At 37.9% G+C, this 7,873-nt stretch overlaps 1 long non-coding RNA gene across 1 annotated transcript in view; it reads left to right on the top strand.

Annotated features, from left to right (window-relative positions):
* LOC116704505 (uncharacterized) overlaps positions 1-3,291 on the top strand; it is a 20,682-nt gene extending 17,391 nt beyond the window's left edge. Inside the window, exon 4 of the long non-coding RNA XR_004335697.1 lies at positions 3,280-3,291. This is a non-coding gene — a long non-coding RNA (uncharacterized LOC116704505). The remainder of the gene's footprint in view (positions 1-3,279) is intronic.
* The last annotated feature ends 4,582 nt before the right edge of the window (positions 3,292-7,873 follow it).

The raw sequence follows: 7,873 nt of genomic DNA, 5'->3' as shown, positions 1-7,873 counted from the left end.
GTGTGTGTGTGTGTGTCCTTGCCCATACACACATTTTTCTTTGTGACAAATAAGAGATTGAGTGCTGCAAATGAAACGGGATGTTTTCCCGCTACATGTCCCTCCTGAGAGTGGTGCACATGCTGCTTCAGCATCACTCCAATCAATTTGTCACTACACTCTGAATAATCTAATTCATCTCCACAAGGGAGGAATTAATTTCAAAAAGTGCGACCAGAGGTAGTCGTGCGGCTTTAAAAAGGCATTATATGTTCTCCAGAAAGTCTCTAGTATTAGAGTAATGTGTTCAAAAGATAAAGGAGATGAAGTAGTAGCTATGATTTTAAATGATGGTAAATGCGAGATAATAATAATAATATTAAAATTGACCCAGTTTGGTCACCAACACAACACTGGGGTAAGGTCTAGAGGTCAAATCTGACCTGTGACGATTTCCTGCATGGCTTCCCCTTCCCTCTCGCCGTTCTCACCTAGCTGTCCTATCAAATAAAGACGGAAAAGCCCAAAAAATAATCTTAAAAAAAATTATTCACCAAGTTGTTCCTTATTATTACTGTTGGGTTATGTATTCAAACTAAAACTGTTATTATTATCATCATTATTATAATGTTATTTTGACTAACTGTCAGACATTATTATAATAATTATTATTGAACAATCTGCAACAAATGGTGACATGCAAGTTTAAAAACACCTATATTGGATAATGGTGCCACTAAACCATATTTTAGTTGGGTAAATAAACCAACATAAAAAAAAATAAAAATACTTCACTCGCAAAAGTACATTTTGGTTTAGTGAAGGAATAAACTGCATTGAATATTTAAGGGTAAGTAGGACATAAGTAGAACATAAATTCAGATACAGGAGTGAACAAAACATAGAAAGCTGAAGTTAAAGTTTAGAGAAACCAGCAGCTTTGGTTGAATTTTTGAGGTTTGTAGTTCTCTTCCAAAGATGCCTATCATGCTGCAGTCAAATCCGATTTCTCTTTGGGATGTGATGAAATAAATTGAGTGTGAAAATGTATCAGATTTGCAGAGAGCTGAAACAGCATAGCCGAGAGTGATCTTATACCGACTGACTCACCACTGTGTGTCACTGCCATTATTACTGACAGGCAGGCACACTTGGGATTCTGATAAGAGGTGACAGGTATCTCAATTAATAAACAGAGAGGCAGATGGGAAAGGTAAAGGGCTAAAAATGCTGACTCATGCTTTTGTTTAATGTAATAAAGATAGTGTTTGCAGCCTTGTCATATTGTTCAGTGTTGGGTAGGTGTCTGTCTGGAAAGTGAAGATGTGTGCGATTGACTTTGACCAGCATAGACTCGTCTATTGCTAATTTGTAAATGCCAATTTAAGTTTACAAAGGTGAAAGAAGTTTCTAGATCCTTTCCTTAAGTAAAAGCACTGTATTGGTGCTACTGTACCTTAAATTTCCCATTACACGCTCTCCATTCCAAATCCTACTTAAATAACAATAAATTGTATTGTATGTATGTAATGTATTGTGTTCAATATGTACTTAAAGTACTGTATCAGAAGTTAAAGTACTTTTTTGATGTGAAATATTGGATGCTTTAACCTCTTTGATCCTTGACCAATTTTATATTTGTTCAATTCAGTCTCAAAGGAGTTTGATTTGACATCATTGACAGTACCTTTCAATGCTATTTGTGTGTATTATTTGACTTCAGGAGGACTAGCAAATACATTAGTAGAACCTCATGGGGATCTTGTAAATGTAGCTTTCTTGGATGGATAAATAATGTTTTACTATCACCGGGTTCTGCAAAGTATGAAGGCGCACTAGCAACTATAGCTACTAAAGCAACAGTATATCAACAGTGTTGCTTTCATTAAGACATTTGTTAATTATCCCTTGGCAACCTGCTTGTGCTATCCATTTAACTAGTGACCCCCTTTACATAAAAAAACACGGGGTGGGGGTTACCCAGCGCTGTGTTGTCCAATATTGGCTAGCAAAAATCTATGACTTTGGGTTTCCCAAACATTTTACACAAAAAAAAAATACTTCTTTATTTCTTAAGGGAAAGCATGGGGTAGAAGTTTAGCTCAGCTGTTGTAGGAAGCGGTTGGTTGGTGAGTGTAAGTAAAGCATTTTTTACTGCAAAGAACAGCAAGTAATTCTCTTCCATTGTTCATTCGTATGAAGGCTGTGTACAGTATTTTTTTTCCAGATGGCAGATTACAACCAAGGTCACGGTCACACACACACACACACACACACACACACACACACACACACACACACACACACACACACACACACACACACACACACACACACACACATTTTAATGTTACAGTTTACTTTTAAAAAATACTTTTTGCAGAACATTTGTGTGCTAGCCAGCATTCAATGTCATGGAGACAGTGAGCTCAGCCCTATGCGATTGTCAACAGCATACAATAGCAACAATCCATGTATGAAAGGCCATCTACTGTATGTTATTTGGCATTGCTTTCCTAATACCAAATAACAAAGTGAGAGGGCTTATGGCCATATTACCCTGTGCTATGCTATACAATAGACGAAGCGCAGACGTTCATCTATTTGGTTGCTGAAAGAATTCAGAAAGTGTCATGGTAAGGTGGGATGATGTCACTGCAGCGCCAATAAGGCGATCAGATGAGAATAAATGTGCTGGTTGACACACAATGTACAAAGCTAAAGGCTATACTGTAGCTTGTGACAATATAGAAAGTAATACACTCTGTACGCTGGTGGAGTTATCATACGAGGACTGTATTATGACAGGTAGGAATGTTTGGTGGCCGTGGAGCGTAATATTTACAGGTTTTTAACCATTGAGTAAAAGTTTTTATATTCCTCTTAATAATTAAAGTGTTAAAGTTTACATCTCTTGTAATCATCTTTTTAAAAGTTAAAAGGTTGTAAAAACAGACAAAAATAATCCCAGTTGAAAATGTGCTTACTCTAATGACACAGATGTTAAATCTCCCGTGACAGTGCAAGGCTTTTAAACACACAAAAAACACATTTACACACCATTACTATTCTGCACCACACCACATCCATGCTCACAAAAAAACCCAATGATTGCCAAACCATTCCCATGTTAATTCCTCCATAACATGCAGTAATCTTGCTGGCTCCTCCTCCTGTCCTGTTGCCAATTCCCTACAGCCATTGGGAGAAACCACAGGGTTTTTCAGTCAAAGATAATATTATGCTGTAATTCCATATTCCTTACTTCTGTGCAAAACCATCAGTAATCATATCCCTGAGACTCCCTCTGGATAATATGCTTTCACCAAAATCATGTTTACATTTTTATTGACACAATATAAGTCCAATATTTCTCTGCAGTTTTCATCTTCACAATTTATTTGTTCTCATATGCCGTCACGACTTCACCTTCTTCTGAATTAGTACACTTCCAATTTCTTCCAATTCTTTGCTCTAAATGTAGCCTACAGTTAATGTTTGTTCATTGCTGCTGCTGTGTATTTTCTGAATGGGTTTAAGGAATAGTTTTGGGAAACGCGCATTTGCTTTCTTGCCAGGGGTTATATGATAACAAATTAAAATCTTTATTATCTAATTTGTTTATTTCGTATAGAACCCAAAGTGTAAAAATGGCACATTGTGGTTTAATGGGGGGTTGTGTGCTGGACTATTTCTTGGCCAGGGTGCAGCTAAGCTAACCATCTTTTTGGAGTTGCTTCATATTTAACAGAGAAGTATGAGAATTGTGCCAAACGTCTCATCTAACTCTCGGCAGGGAAGCAAATACTTCCCAAAATGTTGCACTTATTCCTTTAAAGTTGAGATTAATTGATTTTAGTTAGTTACAGGTGTAATTTACATCAGCATACCAGCTAATCTCTTTGCAAGCCAACAGAAACATTGCACACTTCAGCCCACCTCCTCAGCTTTCTCTCTTGGCCTCCCATCAACCCCTCCATGCAGTGGACTGGCCAAGCAGCAGCTCTAGAACAATAGCTCCTGCAGAGAACTTGTCAAATGGCAGAAAAAATTAAAGTAACATTCCTTTCTTTGGATAACTTCTGCTGGTAAAAAATAAATAAAGCAAACGTCCCTTTCTAATCACAATCTACTGTATATTTAGCTTTTTAAAAAGGCCAGGTTGTATTAAATCTCAAAGTGCAAACAAGAGCTTTCATGGCTTTCAGACTGTAGCTGACCTTTATAGGCAGATTGTCAAACTTCTCCTACACTTGACTTTAGAGGAAATGGTTTGAACCCAAGGGCCACCCCTTACTCAGAGGTGCCTCACAGGCTCTTTAAGCAGAACAGTGACTCAAAACAACACTGTATGCCTGCCTATCCCCCTTGTAAGAAGAGGAGAGAAAGAATAAATGCAGCATCAACCACTCCAATAACATATGTTATAAAAAAAGAAAGGATAAATGTCAGCAAAATCAATTGCACACTGAAGATGTAAGAGCCTGTCCATTATCTAAGACTTTTAAAGAGCAAACGGAAAGGCATAGCGGCTCCGTTGCATTCATGTTCTGGCTGCTCTATGCCTCCACAGTCACCCTACTGTTTTCTCTTATCCCCAGCTCCATCCGTCTGGCTGACACCAATGTTTACATGTCTGAGATGACTGTCTTCCTAATAAAGCCATGACATCGAGAGCTAAGACTGTAGCTAGGCAGGGCCACAGAGGGACGCTCCACTGTGTCTGAAGCATTTGTGTTTGGTTTAGATATTATCAGTCTTTCTTTTTTCTGTTTTAAGTTTTCATGACATTAACTTATTCAGAGGATTTGCAAACCATGTTGTTTCCCAATACGCCTCTGCTCTAAAGAATTCTTTGAAAAAAGGGCTGTGAAACATTATTTGTGATGACAAAATAACTACTAGAAATCAAACCACTCCGCTGTGATAATCTGTGGGCTAGCAGGAGAAGGCTAGCTAGCAGGTGAGGGTGTTAAAGCCGTCTTAGCAAAAACTAAATTTTGTAATTAAAAAAAACACATTTTGTTAATTCAACATCTTGTCTATTCAGTTTCTTCTTCTACCTAATTGTGCAACTAAATGAGTCAGCTAAAGCCAGTCATTACGGAGAAGACAAAAAAACAAACTGCTTAGCTAGTTATGCTAAAAGCTAGGTAGCCTAGCTTAGAGTAGCAGTAACTGCCATCTCAGCTTTTGACTCATGGAATTCATCTACATTAATGTTAAACTTCCCTAAAATAACACATTTAATTGATTTTAATTTTAATATTTGTTTTTAATATAAATATTAATAGCTTGATATATCAATAGGTTTACATTCTCCTCTTACATTTCCCAAAGACTATCCAAAAGCAGAGTGTAGTATGTTTTTGGTATAATGCTAAAATAAACATAAAAATGTATAAAATAAAACATTACAACATTTCCCATTTGCTACATTAACCTATACTTTAAACTCTTTTTGTTAATTTCACTGGATGGAAGAGTAGATACAGTGGGCTATGTGAAGACATTAATTACGATCCAACAATAGTTTGGGATCAAGTGAAGAACTTTCCATATTACAAATTTGCATTGAAATGAAAGATGACCAACACTGCGATGCCCTCACCACAGTGGTATCTTCTGTACACGAGAAGACTTCGGAACTTTATAATCAATCAAACATTGTTTATTATGTGGTACTGTGCTATAGTTTTCTCCCCACTTCCCCAAATAATGTGTATTGTATATATATATATATATATATATACACACACACACACACACACTATTACTGACCGGCTTGCTCTTGTCTATAAAAAAATTTATTATTTTTCAGCTGCATTTATGGACACATAGTCTGGATCAAAGGAAGTGCATTGTCAGGAAAAGCGATACACTGGAGCAAATGACGTTTAACCATGTATTCAGCTAATTTAAATAGCTCACATTACTGTACTGTGGGAACAAAGCTTCCTCTATGAGAGTTTTAAATCACTTTTAAAAACTCATCTTTTTGCTCTGGCTTTTTTTTTTGAGCTGTGACATTTTGTTATTGTTATTGAACTGAGCAAAGCTTTTTATCTGTTGTCTGTTTTTGTTTTGTTTTTTGTTGTTTTTGGCATATTCTGTTTTGATGTTTTTTGGGTATTTGTTATGCTTTTTTCCTATGTTGTTATCTATAATTGTACAGCACTTTGGGACAGTAGTGACTGTTTGTAAATGTGCTATAGAAATAAACTTTGACCTTGACCTTGAACAGTTAACTTCATTTAATATTTGATGTGGTGTTTACTTTTGCCGGGTGTAAATCTTTCACCAAAACAAGTTCCATCCTGGGACTTTTTTGCAGAGCCAGTGTTGCTGCGCCTGGAACTTAGCACCGCCCGAGACAATTGTGATTGGTTTAAAAAAACAACCCAGAGAGTTTTTCCTTCATATCATATCAAAGAATATATATGTGGTGTAGCCAGAACTTACCCCAAAGCGCTGTGGAGATGTCTGGCAATGCAAGACTACTGGGTCCATAAAGGGACAATGGTCATCTACTTATAAACATGTATGTAAATAACATACACACATATGTAGAAACATATTTGTAAAGCGAAAGAATAAAGGTTAACAGTCTGCGTCAGTCTATGGTCAAGCTGTGATCAGGCTCTTTGCAGGTATGTCAGATAAATCTGACTGTCTGGTATTGAACCGGCTCGGATGGAGGCCACTTCTCTGGAGAGAAAGAACAAGAGAGCTGGTAGAAGTTTCAGCTATTCTGAGCTGCACAGACATCTTGCATTATTGATCGACTGTTGGGGAATGCCATAAGGGCATAAAGGCTCCTGTGCCCCACAAAACACACCACACACTTCACCAATCCTCTGGTTCAGCTTGTACCAGATGTGTTGTTTGCACTCCCAAGATCAAAGCGCTGCAGTGGAAATAAAAGCTCTAACACCTTCGAGCTAAAGGATTTCCTATATGCTTCCATTCTCATTACAGCATCCCACTGTTGCCCTGAACACATTAAACTCAGTGAGCAGAGGCGAGCGTTCTACACTCTGTAAAAACAGAGAAGAAACCCTTCACCCTTTAAAGGCACCTCGGGAGCACAACGACTCAGAGAAAGTGACAGAGTCTCTATGATCATTGAAAATGTTCCGCGTGGCAAAAAGGTTGAGAGACAAAAATTCTTAATGCCAAATGTGAATGTAAGGAGATTTAATGAATGTAAAGTAAAAGGACAGAGGAGAGCTTGTTCCGATTCAAATCAAAGAGATGAATTGAACCGCGTTATCGTTTTTAATGACCAGTAGTTGCAGCTGTGAGCTTCTTGTTATCAATAGTAAATATACAAAAGAGAATTTTCCTTTGCCTAAATTGCATGCATTAACAGGGATAGATGTTATTATTTTTAAATACTGGCAGCATGGGTGTCAAGCCCCTTATTCTGTTGGCAAAATTACCATTTTGGTGGGCCAAATGTAAATCTTTTTCACCCCCCTTCCCATACATACAGCCTCTGGCTCTTTACACTGGATATGCAAAAGAGCGGTTCTCCATGCCCAGGTAAATGTGACTGTACAAAGCTTACAGCAGGGCTATTCAACTACACTGTTCTGGGGAACCCATTTCCACAAGGCTAAAACTGAGTGAGGAGAAAGAATGAAAACTACAGACCTCACGGGCATGGTCAGATGACGTCATTCAAGAGCATACCAAGAAGCCATGAGGGTTTAGCAGGGAGGCGATATTAAGGAACCCACGCAACCTCTAGGAAAGGCCCACCCTTCAATAGCATTCAGACACTACTATTGGCCTGAACAAATTTGGGTTATCTTACCTTGCCTAAGCATGGACACTTAGGCAAGGTAAGATAACCCAAATTCGGCTATCCTAACCTTAAGCACTCCAGGTC

This window comes from Etheostoma spectabile, chromosome 16 (assembly GCF_008692095.1).
Source record: "Etheostoma spectabile isolate EspeVRDwgs_2016 chromosome 16, UIUC_Espe_1.0, whole genome shotgun sequence".
Lineage (NCBI taxonomy): Eukaryota > Metazoa > Chordata > Actinopteri > Perciformes > Percidae > Etheostoma > Etheostoma spectabile.
Note: the sequence above shows the minus strand (reverse complement) of the source record. Positions and strands in the feature narration are given on the sequence as shown.